The sequence below is a fragment of the Xenopus laevis genome, chromosome 3L (genome assembly GCF_017654675.1).
Source record: "Xenopus laevis strain J_2021 chromosome 3L, Xenopus_laevis_v10.1, whole genome shotgun sequence".
Taxonomy (NCBI): domain Eukaryota; kingdom Metazoa; phylum Chordata; class Amphibia; order Anura; family Pipidae; genus Xenopus; species Xenopus laevis.
The window spans coordinates 25,970,272-25,989,175 of record NC_054375.1 but is presented as its reverse complement, the minus strand read 5'-3'; positions in this window follow the sequence as shown (position 1 = coordinate 25,989,175).

The window sequence follows — 18,904 nt, the reverse complement described above, 5'->3', positions numbered from 1 at the left end:
CCAAATAATGGCTGTGATTGGCCATTTAGTAGTCCCTATGTGGTTTGTCAACCTACATTGAGGCTCAGTTTGGCAGTACACCTGGTTTTTATACAACCAAAAGTTGCCTCCAAGCCTGGAATTCAAAAATAAGCACCCACTTTGATGCTACTGGGAGCAACATCCAAGGGGTTGGAAAGCAACATGTTGCTCACGGGCTACTGGTTGGGGATCACTGATCTACAGGATGTCCATCATGTGATGTTTTGAGGAATGGCTTTTCTGAGCTTTTTTAGTTAATAACTAACATACTGTACCTCCCAACATATGAAAAATAGAAGGAAGGATATAGTAAACTGGCACACATGGTACAGTGTCATTTTTTGGTCACACCCAATTTGTAGCCTCACACACACCAGTTTTTGTGAGACACAGTGGCTCTCACCATCTCATGACGTAGTGTGACCTCAGGCAGTCCATTAATCACACCTGCAAGAAAAGGCAGCACTGGAGGCATACAGAAGGAAGAACAAGGCAGGACTAGAGACAAGACATGTTTGTGACATTCTGCTAGTGAAAGTGTGGCAGAGTTAATGCTTTCAATTTAATTCATTTCAATTTAATGCTCAATAGTTAATGCTTTCAGTTCATTTTCAGTCAATGCAGTGGTCTTACTAGGCATGTCTGGAGTTATTGTTGTACTCATCCATTTCTGCAGAAATCTTACTAGCATGTCTGGGGTCAATATGCTTGTTATTCATTTTCTGCAGTCATGTAACTGGTATGTCTAGGTTTAATATGCTCATTGTCCATTTTTTTTTGCAATGATCAGACTGGGCACAAATATGCAAAAACTGTATATATATATATATATATATATATATATATATATATATATATATATATATATATATATATATATATATATATATATAAATATATATATATAATAATATATATATATATATATATATATATATATATATATATATATATATATATATATATATATATATATATATATATATATATAAAAACACACACACACACACACATTAGGACCATTATCCTTGAGGATCCTTAAAAGGATGTGTCTGACTTAAGACTATTTTTATTTATTTTATGTGACTGCGCCCCCCGATGTAGATATTCTGGCATTGGAGTGTGCATATTTCCAAGATCATTAGATCATTATATACTGTATATATATATGTGTGTGTGTGGTTTGGTTTAGTGGGCCAAGTAAGCACTAGCCTGTAACCCATAACGACCAATAAAGGTGCTTCTCTGATTGTTGACTTCAGGGCAACATGGGATAATTTGGGGTGCTTTTCAGCTTGGAGGACTATCAATCTAAGGGATGATTTAATGTACAGGAAGATTTAGTCACCAGAAACATCTGCATTGTGCCTTCTCTTTAAAATACAAGCCATGCAAAGGTTATTAGGGATCTATTGTATATTCAGGGGACACCAACCACAATGGGTGCAGCTATCCAGGGCATTTTTATTAATATGTGGTCCTATCTAGCATCTTCAGTGGTTTCCCTACGCACAATTTCTCACCAATATCTTGCAATGGCAATTTATTCCCATAGGCATGAACATAAACTCTTATCTGCCCATGCCTGTATATTCTATGCAAATTGGTATTCTGCCTGAGTAAAATACGTGGAATATTCATTTTCATAAAGTATGGAGGAACTGCTGTTTTTGAAGGGTACGACAAAGGCAAATGGAAACAATAATTTTTTGGTGGCAAAAACAATAGCAACCGCTAATATGCTGGCCACCTGTGACTTTCAGTTAAATAAAGAGATTGCATGAGTCCCATTTGTCCCACTATCTTGGCTTTGGATATGGGGACAATATCTATTAATACAATGTATAAATTCTAACGAGTATTAGGGTGCAGGGATATCTTACAAGCTTGGAAGGCGGGCATAGATGTCTCTTCACCCACCAAAAGGTCATGGAGGTGGAAGAGTAGTTATACATTGTTAGTATCCTAACAATGTTCATCTAGTTGTCCTCATTCCTCACTGAGCATCCTCCAACATATACAAACAAAGAAAATGATCAGAGAACAATCCCCCATTTAGTTCTGTTGATTTTTCTGAATCGGCCCAATGTCCAAACATTTGTTTTCCTACTTTCTTAAAGCGTCATCTTAAGAATTTGTCAACAAAACAGACTTGTCCTTTTATCACGGTTGAATGCACTAGGTCTGTACGTAAGGAATGCACTGGACAGCAAAAAAACATTTGCATCACAGGGTTGGAAAATTTGTAACAACTTGTATGAAACAGGATTTTGTCAGGGGGGAACTTCAGCACAGGGAAGAACTTGCCTGAGGTCAGTTAAGTACAATCTGGTTTATTAATTAATTGGCAGATGCTAAACTGGTCCCCCCCATTTGTTTTGTCTGCAAACTACATCTTTTGACCGATGATAGATTCTTTATAGCTTTTAGTCAAAACACGCCTTCGTTTGTAGTGATGGCTGCTGGCTGAAATATCTCGCTCGTTGTAATTAAGATGTTGGGATCTCCAGTTTATTGTCCCATAGATATTGTAATACAACTCCCGGCACCTCTGCACTGCTGTAGGGAAGTCAGACATAGACATGGACTTGAGCATTTCTCAGCAACTTTTCAATTGGTTTTCATTATTTATTTTTTATAGTATTATAGTTATTTGCCTTTTTCTTCTGACTCTGCAGCTTTCTGACCCCTTTCCAAAAAGCAAATTCTCTGTAAGGCTACAAATGTATTTTTATTGCCACTTCTTATTAATCTTTCTATTCCGGCCTCTCCTATTCATATTCTAGTCTCTTATTCAAATCAGCGCATGTTTACTAGGGTATTTCAGACCCTAGCAGGCCCGGATTTGGGGAAAGGCCACCTATTCCCGGGCCTAGGGCAGCAGGATTTTTGGGGGTGTCATGCTGCCCAACCACACCCACATTAGTTCAGAAACACTGGGGATGCGCAGGAGATACTATAGTTTTTTAAATTTCCTGTGTGCCAATACCCATTGCTCCAGTCCCAATGAAGAAAACTTGAGCGAATAAAAGAGAGGGGACAGGGGGCGACGAACGACAGCGGGCCTAGGGGCGCCAGCTATGTAAATGGCCCTGGATCCTAGCAACCAGATTGCTGAAACTGAAAACTGGAGAGCTGCTGAATCAAAAGCTAAATAACAAAAAAACCTTAAATAATAGAAAATTAAAACCAATTGCAAATTGTCTCAGAATATCACTCTCTACATCATACTATAAGTTATTGCAAAGGTGAACAACCCCTTTAAGTAAGGGAGTGGCCAGGGAGGGGCGAGATTTCTTAAAGCTATAGAGGAAGCAGACCCCCCCCCTTGGCCCTTGTCCCCCAGCTACCACCCCAGCGACCGCCAGGTCTGCTTTACTCTACTGCTGGACTATAATTCTGTTCATATTGAATCATATAATCAGGAGCTATAGTACAGCAGGATTATTGCTGGATTCCTATTGTTATAGCAACACTGCTCAATAAAGAGAATGCTTCAATGAGAATCAGTGGGGTAACTATAGAGGAAGCAGATCCCATAGTCGCAAGGGAGCCCCGGGGAACAGGGGGGCCTGGACTGTGGGATCTGCTTCCTCTATAGCTAATAAGAAACCCCCTCCTTCTCAGCTGTTCTCTTACTGACAAAGAAGGAGACAGGATGGAAGTTAGGATAAGTGGGTGGAGTCATGGTGGGTGGTCTGCGGGGCACAAAGTGAGCAGGAGGATGGGGATCAGAGGGCTCCTGGCCCCTCTGAAGGTATTTTTGCAGGGGGGCCCGACTCACTCTAGTTATGCCACTGATGAGACTCCTATCTGCTCTATGTGCATTCAGGTCTCTGATCTATTCTCAGTATTTGCAAAATTCGGAGTGCTCGACCCTTCAAGAGAACCCTATGCAGGGTATCAGGTGCTTACTCTGGTTGACCCTTTCCTGCCCACAGGGTCCAGCATACAATGTAGAAAGTAATCCAGCAGCACACTGATTTTTGATGTGATAAGTGATATTATTTATTCAGCCCATATACATACAAGTTAAGGGCAACGTTTCGGACCCCACTGGGTCCTTTGTCAAGCCAAGAGGCTTGACAAAGGACCCAGTGGGGTCCGAAACGTTGCCCTTACCTTGTATGTATATGGGCTGAATAAATAATATCACTTATCACATCAAAAATCAGTGTGCTGCTGGATTACTTTCTGATCTATTCTCAGGCATCTCATTGCACAGTGGTCAAGTGTCTCTGCAGCACATTGCACAGAACACCTCCTTCCCCTATTGCCTATTCCACAGGGGGCACATACCTCTTCATGGCAATGACACCAGTCCTGTTGCATCCCTGCAGTTAATTACACAAGTAATGTACCCGACAGCAATTTGACTTGTTATATGATACATTGAATAAGTGTCCCTGCACTACATTACAGTATTTTTCTGCACCTAGGTTTAAATTTCAGTGCTGCATCGTAATGTGTGTTAGGGATGTAAGGATTCCTTTCTCCTGAAATTTCTCTGTGGAATAAAAATATGAAAGGGTTCTCCGCCCAAAAGCAAATTTCTAAGCTACTTTTTCATTATATATTAATTACACATCACTGAGTTTAAAGTTATTTTTACGGGTATGGTATCCATTTTCTGGAAACACGTTATGCATAAAGCTCTGAATTACAGAAAGGCCGTCCCCTATAGACTCCATTTTAATTAAATAATTCCGATTTTTAAAATCGATTCCCTTTTTCTCTGTAATAATAAAACAGTACCTTGTACTTGATCCCAACTAAGATATCATTAATCCTTATTAGACCGTTTGGTTAATTTAACATTTAAATTCATTTTAATTATACTTACTGTATGAAGATCAGTGTCGGGCAACCTTACTAGGCGCCCTAGGCTCATCCCTGTCCCCTCCCAGGCGCGAACCAATGAGCATCAGTAAGAAGACCTGGAGGGCCCCGGTAGCTAATAATACTGGTGCCATTTGAGATCCTGCAGGGCCTGAACTAGGGAAGTGCTGTCTGAAAAGGTACATGCCCGGTGCCCCCACACTATTGCACCCTAGGCATGTGCCTCTTCTGCCTACCCCTAGTTCTAGCCCTGAAAGATCTGAATTACGGAAAGATCCCTTATCCAGAAGTCCCCAGGTCCCGAGCATTCTGGATAGCCATACCTGTATACACAATTGCTTTTGAAAGCACTATTTGTTTTTCCCTTTCTGTACTCTGTTCTGGTTTCTCAGTATAAGTCAATTCTTTCCTAGGCCTGGTAAGCAGCTGGCTTTGGCTACATTGTTTCAGGGGTCAGAAACAGCAGTGCAAATAATGTAGACAATCAGATACGTCTTTCAATTACAATTGCATTTACAAATAACTTGAAAAATTGTATTTACTGCATAATGGAAAGTTACTCAGAATGACGTATACTTTCCTTGGGAAGAGAGCCTGTTAAAGAGCAAATTCATCCTATTTAAATTATTCTTCTGTAACACAACACTTTGACATAAAAAAATTATAAAGGGTTATAGGAACATGTCCATTATTCCCTTTTCATAACCGTTAAGGACTGAGGACTCCAAAACATTGTACTAAGCCCTATAATTATAAAGCCTCAGCAACAAATGTGCATTGTCAAAGGTCAGAGTTGACTGTAAATTCAAGAAACAATTATCTCTGGCTCCAGGGAAGCCAATGCCTGAATGTTAATAATCGGACTGGTTCAGCTGCCTTCCTGGGGTTAGGAATTGTTATGCTAAATTGTGCTAAAATTCCCTGGCCTAGGGGACTTTATCAGGATAAAAGAAGGGCTATGCATATTCACTGGCCCCTTAGTTTGGTGGTACAGGTATGTGACCTTTTATTCAGAATGCTTGGGACCTGGGTTTTCAAAGATAACAGATCTTTCCGTAATTTGGATCTTCTTACTTTGTCTGCTACAACATCATGTAAACATTAAATAAACAAATTACGCTGGTTTTGCTTCCAATTAAGGATTAATTTATATCTAAGTTGGGATCAAGTACAAGCTACTGTTTTATTATTAAAAGGAGATCATTTTTAAGAATTTGGATTATTTGGATATGAAAGGCGGCTTTTCCGTAATTCTGAGCTTTCTGGATAACGAGTTTCCTGATAACTGATTCCATGCCTGTAATTCATCAAATGCATATTTTAATATGACCATGAAAAAACATACCCACACCTAGGGTTGCCACATTTTCCAAGATAAAATACCAGTTTTCCTATGTTTTTATCTTCTTTCCCTATTAAGAACATTGGCATCAAACTTCATTTTTACTGGCCAGGCCAGATAATGCCAGCCAATTGGCAACCCTACCCGTATTAATATTAACTCCAATGGTGGCTACGGTTGCCACCTGGCTGGTATTTTACCGGCCTGGCCGGTAAAAATGATGGTTGATCCCAATGTTATTAATAGGGAAAAAGAATAAATATATAGGAAGGCTGATATTTTTTTCCAGAAAAGGTGGCAACCCTAATGGTGGCCCTACCTAATTACGCTGTAGTCCTAATTTCATCCAGAGCACTACTTGCAAGGAGTTTGTATGTTCTTCTCCCCACTGATGTATAATCTTTGTAAAGCACTGGGGTATATTTTAGCTCTTTATAAATATAGGATAATAAAAATACACTGTTAAAAGGGCCTCCTGACCATTGAATTGTTCCTGCAGACTGACCCTCCCCCCATGGGGGAAATCTCTAAAACTGGCGATACACAATACATTATCTGGCTAATTTAATCTAACGGATGGTCCATTGGAGAAGGCCCATAAATAGGTAAATAAGTTGCCTGTGTAAAGCCAGCTTTAGAGAAATGGATAGTTTTAATGACATAGGACCAAAGTGACAGTTTGAGAAGTGTAATTATGCTAGAAGGTCTAAGATAATTCAACCGAGTTGGGAGATCTCCACCTATAAAAGTATGAATAGAGGTCAGTAGCTTACCGTGAATAAGGCATCTTAGCAATAATGTGCGGCTAAAAACACCTGTTCAGTCTGTCTGTTCAGTGTACAGTCTGTGTCTAGAGACCCAAGGGTCCACTGGAGAACCCAACACCAGCAGCCCGATGACACCGATCGCCCCTCCCCATCCTGCAATCATCTCTCTACTCCTCACTACTGATCACCCTTCTTCATCCAGTCCACCACCTCCCGCTCCACCACTGCAAACCGCAAAACACACATACCTGCCAACTGACCCAGAGCAGTAGAACCTACCCGGATTTCACCTGGTGTCCAGGCGTGCCCGTCCTATGCTGTGAAATGATACCAATACCTGTAGTTCCTTGTTTTAGCATGGTGCTCTATGCTCTATGAAGATTTTCATTCATTCAGGTCATGGTATATCTAATATAAGTCATTAAAAAAAACAACTGGACTTGCTGAGTAATTATTGTAGACTTCAATAATTACTCAGCAAGTCCAATTGTTTTTTCGAATTACTTATACTAGATATAATTAACCTTGCAGTTCTCCCACAACTCCCTTGTATCTTTGTAGTTTATTTGCATGCCTGCAGTCCTGTTAGCTCTTCTGAGCATTGATTGTGATGCATGGATTTGCTTTCTTATAATATTTAATGTGTTCATATATTACACACATCAAATATTATAAGAAAGCAAATGGCATTGGTGTTTTTATGTTACCAAATGCCATTCATTTAAATTTAAAAGTGTCAATTCTAGACAACTTGTGGTGGCAGAACGGCTGGGCCACTTATCAAGGATTAAATGCAATCAGGTTGAGATCAGTGCAGCCAAATTGCATTTATTATAAAGAAAGAAAAAGTCATTTTCCAATGTACATTCTTTACAAATCTGGATCCTGTTATCCAGAATGCTCGGGACCGGGAGTTTTCGTAATAATGGATATTTCCATAATTTGGATCTTTATACATTAAGTCTACTAGAAAATCATGTAAACATTAAATAAACCTAAGGGGCAGGTTTTGCTTCCAATAAGGATTAATTATATCTTAGTTTGGATCAAGTACAAGGTTCTGTTTTTTTTTTTACAGAGAAAAGGATAACCATTTTTAAAATTTGAATTATTTGGATAAAATGTAGTCTATGGGGCAAATTCACTAACCTCCAAAATTCGCCAGCTATGGCTGTGCTCACATTGCAACACTTCGCCAGGCATAGATTTGGCAGGACAACGCTAATTTGCTAAAATCCAAAGTTGCATCCAGAGCGCCAAATGCTGGCGAAGTATCGCTAGCGTTACTGCTGCACGCGAAGCGAAGTTGCGCTAGCGTTGGCTAATTTGCATAAAGTTCAATGGACCTTTATGTTGCAGCCAATATATTACACTACACAAGCCCAGGGAACCTTAATAAAATAAACTACAGTTGTTATATTGCCCTACACATGAGCCCAGTGTATAATTTATGTGCCATGTGTTAGGAAATGTAGGGGGGAAGCTGGGTACCCCAGAAAAAATGTATAATCTTTTGCAGCCTACCACCCTGAAAAATGAAGAGTCGCTAGCGTTTTTTGGGACTTTTCAAAATTTTCAACTATTTTTTGAGGAAATCCTATCTACTCGATTGCACTTTGCCTGGTCTGCGGTGGCGAAGGCAGGTCTGGCGCAAGAGGCAACGTTCAGTAAAATCCGAATCTTCGTGAATTTGCGTAGTTACATCCCTTCGCCAGAGTGCAACTTCGCCAGGCTAGCGAAGCTACACCTGTGCCTATTAGTAAATTGGCGAAGTAACGAACTGACGTCACGATGGCGAATTTTCGCTAACGTTAGTCACTTCGCTCTTTAGTAAATCTGCCCCCATGTGAGATGGCCTTCCTGTAATTTGGAGCTTTCTGGATAACAGGTTTCCAGATGACGGATACCATAACTGTATTTGTAAATATAATTTCATGAACAGTTGAAAGCAGTATTTGTTCATCTCCTTCTGTTCCCTGTTTCTGACTTTTGAATCAATGCAGCAGAAGTTAATCGTCCAACCTCTACTTCATTGCTTCAAGAGTGAGAACCAGGAGTGCAGAGAATACAAGCAGACAGTTACCACTTGTATGTTGTTATGGAACAATAAAAAATATCCATAAAACTGAACCTTCTAAACGATGATTTACTCTGATTGAAACCCCTGACGTCACTTAGTAGCACATATTCATCAGTCTTGAAATGAGCCTCATTGTTTGCTTTTAATATTAATAAGATAAATGCATCTTCCAGGCTTATTACGAACTGTTTATGTTTTCCCACACAGCTCAATTGTTGATGAAAAGTTCAGATATTCCCTAGTTACGAGCGTCCTGTTCTTACTCAGAGATTTGTCACTTACTATAGAGAGTTTCTTGTGCTGGAATATTACAATAGGCCTGGGAGCTGAACTCACACAGCCAGGGCTTCATTACTGACATTTCCCTAAAGGCCAAATCTTTCTTCAGAACAAGAGCGACAGGTTAATACTTGGCTTACAAAGAGAAGTCAAGCAATGAGACCTTTCTGTCTTTTGTTATAATGAGGGGGTGATTCGCTTGCTCTTATTTTGGTTAATGAGTATGAAAAGGGCATGTTAACCATTCATGAATCTTTCCCATTGTCCTTCTCAGTTCTCCATAAGACTGATCTTCTCATAGTTTTTTTCAGGGCAAACCCTAAACGCCAATGTTTTAGCTCATAACAAGGTTACAGATACATGAAAACACTGGTTAATGAGTCATTCAGTAATAAAATATCTAGTACTAGAAATATTGGGCCTCATTTAATAACACTGGGCAAAGTTCCACCTGGGCAGTAACCCATAACAACCAATAAGCAGCTAGCCTCCGATTGGTTGCCATGAGTTACTGCCCTGGTGCAAATGTGTCCATTGTTTATATAGGAGCCCCATTGTGTTTACAATGCCCAAGGGGAGAGATTTATCAAATGGTGAGGAAAAATCTGCCTTTAAAAATGTATTAAAGGAGAAGGAAAGCTACGGAGGCATTTTATTGACAATAGATTAGCTGCAATAGTGCAAGATAGAATGCTATATATTTTTGTAGAAAGTTTTACCATACCTGAGTAAAAAAGCTCTAGGAGCTCTCTGTTTAGGATAGCAGCTGCAGTATTAGCTTGGTGTGACATCACTTCCTGCCGGGGTTTCTCCCTGCTCAGCTTTGGGCTCAGCTTACAGCAGAGAAGGGAGGGGGAAGAGGAGCAAACTGAGCATGCTCACGCCCGGGGCAATGAGGTTTAAGCTGAATGCAGGAAGTGTGATACAGAAGCCCATGTGTACACAATAGAAGGAAAGAAATGCTGTGTTTCTTTTGACAGAGGACTCAGAGCAGCACTTCTTTGAGGGTTTATTGGTATATTTAGGTGCACCTTTCTGATAAGGCTTACTTAGTTTTAACCTTTCCTTCTCCTTTAAGAGCCATGAAGTTCCCTTGTGACGACCTTTATTTTCACCGTTGGATAAATATTTCCCAAGTATTCCTAGGTTTCCAGGAGCATCTAGCAGAGAAAACAGTTATTATGGTTCATTTACAATAAAGAAGGTTGTGTGGAAAGTGTAAAAAAAAAAACAGCTGCAATTGACCATTATTTTGCACAATCCTTTCCTGAGGTCCTAAATTGTTGCAGGTCTCTGCATCCTGCAGTTGAGCCTAACTGTGCCCTATGATGCTATGCACCTCTTGCATGTCTGCCTGGTGGAATAGTAAATGATCCTTACTGTCCCCAAATCTCATACTAACCGACCATAGTGTGACTTAAAGGGGTGGCTCACCTTAAATTTAACTTTTAGTAGGTTAAAGAATGGCCAATTTTAAGAAACTTTTCAACTGGTCCTCATTATGTTTTTTTATACTTTTTAAATTATTTGACTTTTTCTTCTGACTCTTTCCAGCTTTCCAATGGGGGTCGTCGACACCATCAAAAAAAGAAATGCTCTGTAAGGCAACATATTTATTGTTATTACTACTTTTTATTACTCCTTTTTCTATTCAGTCCTCTCCTATTCATATTCCAGTCTCTTATTCAAAGCAATGCATGGTGGCTCGGGTAAAATGGACCCTAGCAACCAGATTTCTGAAAATACAAACTGGAGAGCCACAGGATAAGACGTTAAATAACTCAAAAAACACAAATACTAAAAAATGAAAACCAATTGCAAATTGTCGCCGAATATTGCGCTCTACATCATATTAAAAGTTAAATCAAACGTGAACAACCCTTTTAAAGCACAAATATATTCACTGGAGGTGCCAATGGCTCCCACCAGTGAATCCAGTTACATCTAGGTCAGTTCTCCTTTTAGGTTAAAATGCAGCTACAGCACTGCGCCATCGTCTTACTCATATTTCCCAGATGTCCCTTTTCAGACTTTTCTCGTCCATGTACAGTAGAGCAAATTTCTTTAATTCTTAGTCTGTGATAAGGGCAGATGATAAAGGTAAGTAAAACGGGAGAGCGGCGCTACTCAAAATGATCCCCTCGGCTGGTGCATTTTTATTCTAAAAGGAGCATTGGCCCAGAGATAAATCTCAGATTAACTGGGGTTTGCCTACTGTGCCCTTCAAATAATACAGGTTTCCCTGTCCATTAACAACTGAGGAATTCTTGCTATCAGCCCTCTTGCTGTTATTCAACATGGGAAGACTACTGTGCAGTTCTGCATTGCTTTTAACTGGAGGGTGAATATAGTGCTGTTCAGGGGGTCAATGCAGTTTGGCCGATGTAAACAGAGCAAGGAATACATCCCTGTGTCTACACTTCAGCCCCAAGCATGTTTTAAGCCTAGATAATAAACCAGTCTTAAAACTGCAGTCCACAAGAAAGAAACACTCTGTTAGAAGCTTATGCCCTCCTCTCATGCAAAATACAATTGTTGATCAGACAAGAAGAGACAAGACAAGGCAGGAGTTTTAAAATACCTTGTAACAGATACCATTCAAAATATTAGTGCCATGTTATGGCTACATACCCACGGCCATTTGGAGATTTGCCTGCCATGTTGTGCGCTTCTGGGCTTTGACAGGGGTCGTTCACTTTCTAAACACTTTTTTCCAGTTCAATTGTTCCCCAGAAATAGTCTTTTTCCAATTACTTTTTTATTTTTTACATTTTTCAAAATCTAAGTTTAAAGTTTAACGTCATTGTCTATGGTGTTTCAGTTTGGCAGCTCAGTAATTCAAATGCAGATTCTGAACTGTTTCAATTTTGCTACATTTAGTTGATACATTTCTCAGCAACATCTCTGGAGTATTAGCAACTATTGCATCAATTATAACAGTTGCCTTTAATGAAACTTAAGGTGGCCGTAGATCATAGAGATCTGCTCGTTTGGCGATGACATTGAAGTGGGCGATATCGGGCTGATCCGATAATGGATCCGATACGGCCAGTCAGATCGTGAGACTGCATAGACACATAGATGCGGCGATTTTTTTAATATCGATTGTGGGAAGCCCATTGGATGGCCCCACACACGGGCCAATAAGCTGCCGACTCGGTCTGTCGGAAGCTTTTATCGGCCCGTGTATGGGGGCCTTAAGGGATTCTGCTGAGCAGGGACAAATAAGAAATGTAACTAAATGTATCAATTTAGAACACTTTACAGGGTCAGCGACCCCCCCTCCCAGAGCTTGAAAGGTAAAAAAATTACACTTTACACTTCAATATTAGAAACACACATAGAAAATAGAAAGTAATTGCTAAAAGTCTTGATTTCTGGTGAACTGTCTGAAACCAACTGAACTGAAAAAAGTGTTGGAAGGTGAGCAACCCCTTTAACCATATAGGTATTTTTAAGTCATATAGATCTATAGGCAATGTATAGGTATGGACAGCGTCAGACTGGTGGGGGGGTCTAGGCCCACAGAAGCTGCTGCATCAGGGCTCCACATCCCCCTCTTCCCCCACGGGCCCCCCATCCGTCACCCCAAAGGCCGGCTACAGCCAAAATCCCCCTGCCCACCGCGGTACACAGTTGAGCAGTGTCACAGACTGCCATGGGCCGCTGGCCCAGTCTGATCTTGGGTATGGAGATGAATGAGAAAACTTGGTTTCATGAGGACATTATGGGCTACAGATGCTGGAAACATTCCATTTAGCAGGCACCGTTGTGAAACCTTGAGCCAGAAATCACTGCAGTCAGTACAGTGGGTACAGAAGACCCTGTCATATCTCAATATAAATATACAGAACAAAAATTTAACAAGCTATTCACCAGATTTCTAAACATCACAGCTTGAGAAAAGGTTTGGGAATCAGTTTCTGTCACTGCCTTCAGCTTTATTCTATTGCAGCGTGTAGAATAGATTTGTGGGCAACAATGGTTGAAAGTGGTACTGCAGGTAACAAAGCCAACATTACTACTGCCCACCTGTAACAATTTTGAATTTACAATCCTCTTATAGGTTAAATGTCCCAAGATCTGGCTGCTGATTTGGAGACACAAAGGAATTTTTATCCATTTAAGGGAAATATGGAGACTGGACATGTGTCTTTTTTTCAACCTCAACTACTATGCAGCTATGGATAATTTATTGCCCTGAGACTTGTTGCATCTTCTTTGACCCGTATGTATTTTTACAATCGCAAAGGGAAATCAAAGCAAAGAAAGCCTTCAATGTAGAAGCAGAGATACCCTGCCTTCAGCCTCAGGAGTAACAGTTATGACATTACGCTTTGTATAATTAATGTAACTAGAGCATGTGCTTTTGAAATTATGAAGACAGGTGCTGGCCGGACATGATCCTTAAATGAATTATGTAAGGACGGTTACATAAGATTCCATCCAGGTGCACATTCCCCCCCCCCCTCGAGCCTTTGAGTTTCACGACTATTTAAGAGTTTAATGAACAGCTGTTTAGCCCCGTGGCCCTAAGCCTACGCCACTACCCAGCCATTGGTCACAGTTTTATTTTGGTCCCTTGTGTAACTGTGTAGATGTATGAACAATGCTGAATTCTATGGTATGCAAAATACTGTATCAGGCAGTTCTCAAGAAGGATTGTGACATATGTGAATATGTTTAGTGGCTTAGGAAGGAACATTCTGCAGAGATGTCTACTTACCCCAGCTCATTAGGGGGATAATGATCCACTTGGAGTATTTTTTTTAGACCTTGTTTTATGTTACTATTTAGTGTGTAGAGGAATTAGGTTTTAAAAAAAAAAATCTAGGATGGGATCATGGATTATCTCCATAATGACAGGGGATTAACTGAAATCTTTGTTTCCGTTCATAGCTAACTGGTGTGGTGACTTGGCCCTGGTAATAGCAAGGGGTTAGTTTAATCAAAAGAGTTCATTTACTAAAATAGGTGATACATTGAACAAGTGCAGTTGCCATTATCAACCAGTTGGCAATTAGCTTTGAATAGTCTTCAGCAGGGGTCTTTTTACATTCAAATTAAAAAAGAGTTGGGGAGTAGTGATGGGCGAATTTGCGCCGTTTCGCTTCGCCAAAGAATTCGCGAAACGGCGCCGGCGTCTCGTTTTTGACGCCGGCGCCCGTTTTTCCGACGCCAGCGCCCGTTTTTGACGCCGGCGCCCGTTTTTCGGGAAAATTTTTTTTGACGCCGGCGAATTTTTTCGGCGAATTATCGCGGGCGTTTCGCAAATTTATTCGCTGGACGTGAATCGCGCAAATTCGCCGCGAATTCGCGCCTGGCGAATAAATTCGCCCATCACTATTGGGGAGCAACACAAGCATGAAGAAAGTCACTGGGGGTGCCTAATAAGGACTGTGATTGGCTATTTGGTAGCCCCTATGTAGATTGGTGCCTACAGGAGGCTCTGTTTGGCAGTGCACCTCGTTTTAATGCAACCAAAACATGCCTGCAAATCAGGAATTAAAAAATAATCACCTGCTTTGTGGCCTCTGAGAGCAGCATCCAAGGGGTTGGTGAGCAACCAGTGGCTCATGAGCCACTGGTTGAGGACAATTGGTCTACAGCAAGTAAGAAAATGAAAGCAATGGTCTAATTGGTTTCTAATTATATAAAACTCCCAACATGATCCTCCCAGATTGATGGAGCTGATGACCTGCCTGATCTTGCTGAAAATGAACCAGATATCACTGGGGCAGTTTTAAAAATCCACCTTAAGGAGGACCGCATTTAAGCATTGAAGTGCTCCTTTCGTAATCAAAAGGTAGTGATGGGCGAATAAATTTGCCTGGCACAAATTAGCAGAGAATTTCCACGTTTCCCCGCCGGCGAATAAATTTGCGAATCTCACGGCGTCAAAAAATTCTGGACACTCGTCTGTAAAGTTGCTCACGTCAAAATTGCCGTGTGTCAACACTATTCAGACACCCATTGACTAACGCCAGCGTCAAAATTCATTTCAGATATCCACAATTTTTTTGAGAGAATTTTGGATTTTCACAACTTTTTCGTGACATCTTCCGATTTTCATGATTTTTTAGTGAATTTTTTCCCGTTTCGGGAAATTTGCAACTTTTTCGGCGAAGCGAAACGAGAGAAATTTGCCCAAAATTAGCCATAGGTCTTCCCTAAAGGTCCCTATAGGTCTTCCCCTTAAGATGTCATAGTTGACCTGGGATCAATCGGAGCAGCCTGATCTGGCCTACTGTTTGGGTGGATAAAGATCTACCTTTCCATGGTACTGGTAAAATTTAGCAACTATTGTTATAAGTCTCAGAATGTGTTACCATAATGAAGATTTACCATTAGCCAACACCATCAAATTTTTTGCCTTGACCATGACTCTTTTTGTTCCCTCTCAAGCCTTTTTAGATTACTGTCTTGCAAGAGGGGCACTTAAATCTGCATACCTAGGTGTAACACTCATGGCTATAATCAACTGAAATCAATATTCCTGCTATGTTTTCTTTGTAGGCCACATGCATAAAATATTTTGGGCACACTGTGTACCCTCAGCTCGGGTAGCTCATGTATTGTATAACATGTATGTATATATCATTTTCAGAGCACTCCTGGTGTGAGCTGGATAACTTGCCTGCACATGCACAAGCTCCCAGTTTAGAGGAACAGAAGGTTGGAACAGAATTATGGTGCAAGTTTGAGAAGAATATTAGTGTGCATAATAAATGGCTTGGATTAGTTGAAGAACAAACTATTAGTGGCTTTCCCTAGATCTTTGGTTATAAAATACAGAAGCCTGTTTACATAAAAGGCAATGAAAAAGAAGAAGCAATTAATCATAAAAACTCACATAAAAGACCATACACATATTGAGGATCCCGAGTAGTACAGGGGTCTTCACTGGTACATCATTCCTTAGGCACCCTTAGTAGTTACACACATTCTTGCTGAACCACAAAATTTTAGATAAATCCGACTTATTAATTTATTTAAAAAAATTGATTAAAAAACATTTCAATCATTTGGCGACCATACTCAGTCAGCATCTGTATGGCTGCCATAACCCTAACTAGTATGCCAATGATAGCTAACCAATCCTGACCAATATTCATGTACCATGCACATTGGTTGATTGAGCAGTTGGACAGATTTGAAAATGTCATCTGCAAACACTCCATGTCAGCCAATTCATGTTGCATACAATAGTTTGTGGTCTTTGCACAACCAATTGTAACAATAGCCATGCCATGTGCCACCTGTCATGGGGTGATCAGTAGGAGAGTATACAGTACCCAACCTGTATATGTTGTATGGCTGCCTTAATGCTAAAAAGAATATAAACAAAGAGGACCTTTTAGCAATATTTTGCTTTATAGGGAGCTCATTTAACCACCAAATGTACATACAGTAGTAATTGTGCAATCATATACCCATGGCTGTGCTGAAGGGACTATGGGGATGGAGATACCTTAAATTTGTATGTCTGTGGAGTGCCCACACTATAAAATATAAAAAATATTAAATATGGAAGTGACATCATGTACTTCATGATCTGCCTAAAAAACCCTGAAATAGCAAATATTTCATTGGTATGACTTAGAGTGTATACCTCTGGTTATGTTTAAAGGGGGCCTGTAACCTGTGAAATAATTCCAAATTATTTTCTATTGTGTATATCAAGCAAAACAAACTTCACTCAACAGGATTTTTTTAATCTTTTTTCCACAATCACAGCAAGCAGGCATGCACCATTTTGTGGATATTGTTTTAAAGGCAAGCTTTGTATCATTCCAAAATCTGTAATATGTGTCAAAATGGGGGAACTGATGCACATGCCCATGTACTGTCTGGCTACACAATTAGGTGGTGAGGAGAGAGGGGGGGGATTGGACTGCAGTGACATTTCGGAAATACCGAATGAAAAGTGAAAGTAATTGTCTCCTCCTCCTAATATATGATTGACAGCTGAGATTTTTTAAATAACTTTATAATGGGTATGGATGTGTTAATTTAAAAAAAATAATATGGTTTCATGTTTAATTTGAAAGGGACTTTTATTGAACAGCTTTTTATGGCTGGGATGGAATGGAGAGAGGAAGGAAGAAAGGGAGAAAAGGGAAGAGAGGGCGGGAGGAAGGGACAGACAAACTATGTAGTTGTTCGGTGCATATTGACAAGTCCTTATAGAGCAATTAAAGACTTTGCCTAATTTCTCCTTAATTTCCAGTCATTATCTGAATGTTGAGAGGTAGGTATTGTAAGAAAGACTGGTTAGAATCATTACCTTTGACTGTAACAGGCCATGGAATAATAGGATGAAAATGATAACTCTTAGTTATTCTTTACCAATAAAGGTCAGATAAATGTGGCTCTTTGTACACTAGAGGATGAAACCTTGGATAAACAGCTTGGTTAAAAATACCTACTGTTTAAATAAAAGTCTCTTCTTGTTATGTAGGAATTGTGACACCCAAATGTACACACTGTCTCGGATAATATTCATGCTGTATGTAAAATGTCACATTATTATGGAAGCTGCGGTAGGAATTCCTAATGATGCTGGAGGGCTGCTAACTGTCATCTTTCCATGCTTCCGTTCTACCAGTGTAAATCAAGAACCCGAACACTTAGCTGCCAACATATATCTCGAGGTGTATATAGCAAGGAGTGGAGCCATCCATCAAAGACCTCAGTTCCTTTGTATATAAAAAAAATAAAGCTAAGTGAAGTCACTAGATGAAAAAGTAACCTCCAAGGAAACTTACAGTATGCCTTCAAAGGGCCACTAGATCTTCAATTTTTATTTTCCATTTGTAATTGTCGATTAGATAATGGGTCATTTTCCTACTTGCTTTAAGTTGCCATTGACTCAGGCTGGCTGGTTGCTATACCCGTACAAACAAAATACTGACACATACATATTTATTAACCATTTATAGTGAAAAAGATGGATAATATTACACGGTGGAGTCCACAAGTTGCCTTGCACTTTTGCATAATTAATTCACAAGAGACCTTACACTCATTAGGCAGCCAATTAAAGAAAGTTGTACAATCCTCCCACAGGAAAGGAAAGTGACTTTATGAAGAAGACCCGTAATTATTTCTGCCATGCAGCTCTTCCTGTATGCGCAGAGAGAGGAAGTCATAGGGAAACAGAATGTTCAGATGTTTTAAAGAATGGCAAATGGCAGCAGAAATAAATTCCACAGGAATTACTTAACATAGGGCAAAGTGCAAAAAAAGGGGTGCAAAGCATTTTGCCTGCTGTTCCCTGAGGTGCAGCTGTTGGCACAGAATGGAGCCCAAAGAGGGGTGGGTGGCACATGGACATCCTTTGGAATGCCCCTAGTTTCTATGTTATTCAGATGTGCAGGAAGGAGAGCACTGCAGAGAAGAGCAGGTCTCCCTTGTACCCAGCACCACTACCAACCCTATTAACGCAAGTACCCAACCATAAAGCTGTTCAACTGCGTCCCATATTTCTCTATAGTACATGGACAACAATTCACCAGGGAGAATTCTACTGACTAACAAATCAATCATTGATGCATTTTGTCAGCCATCTTGCTC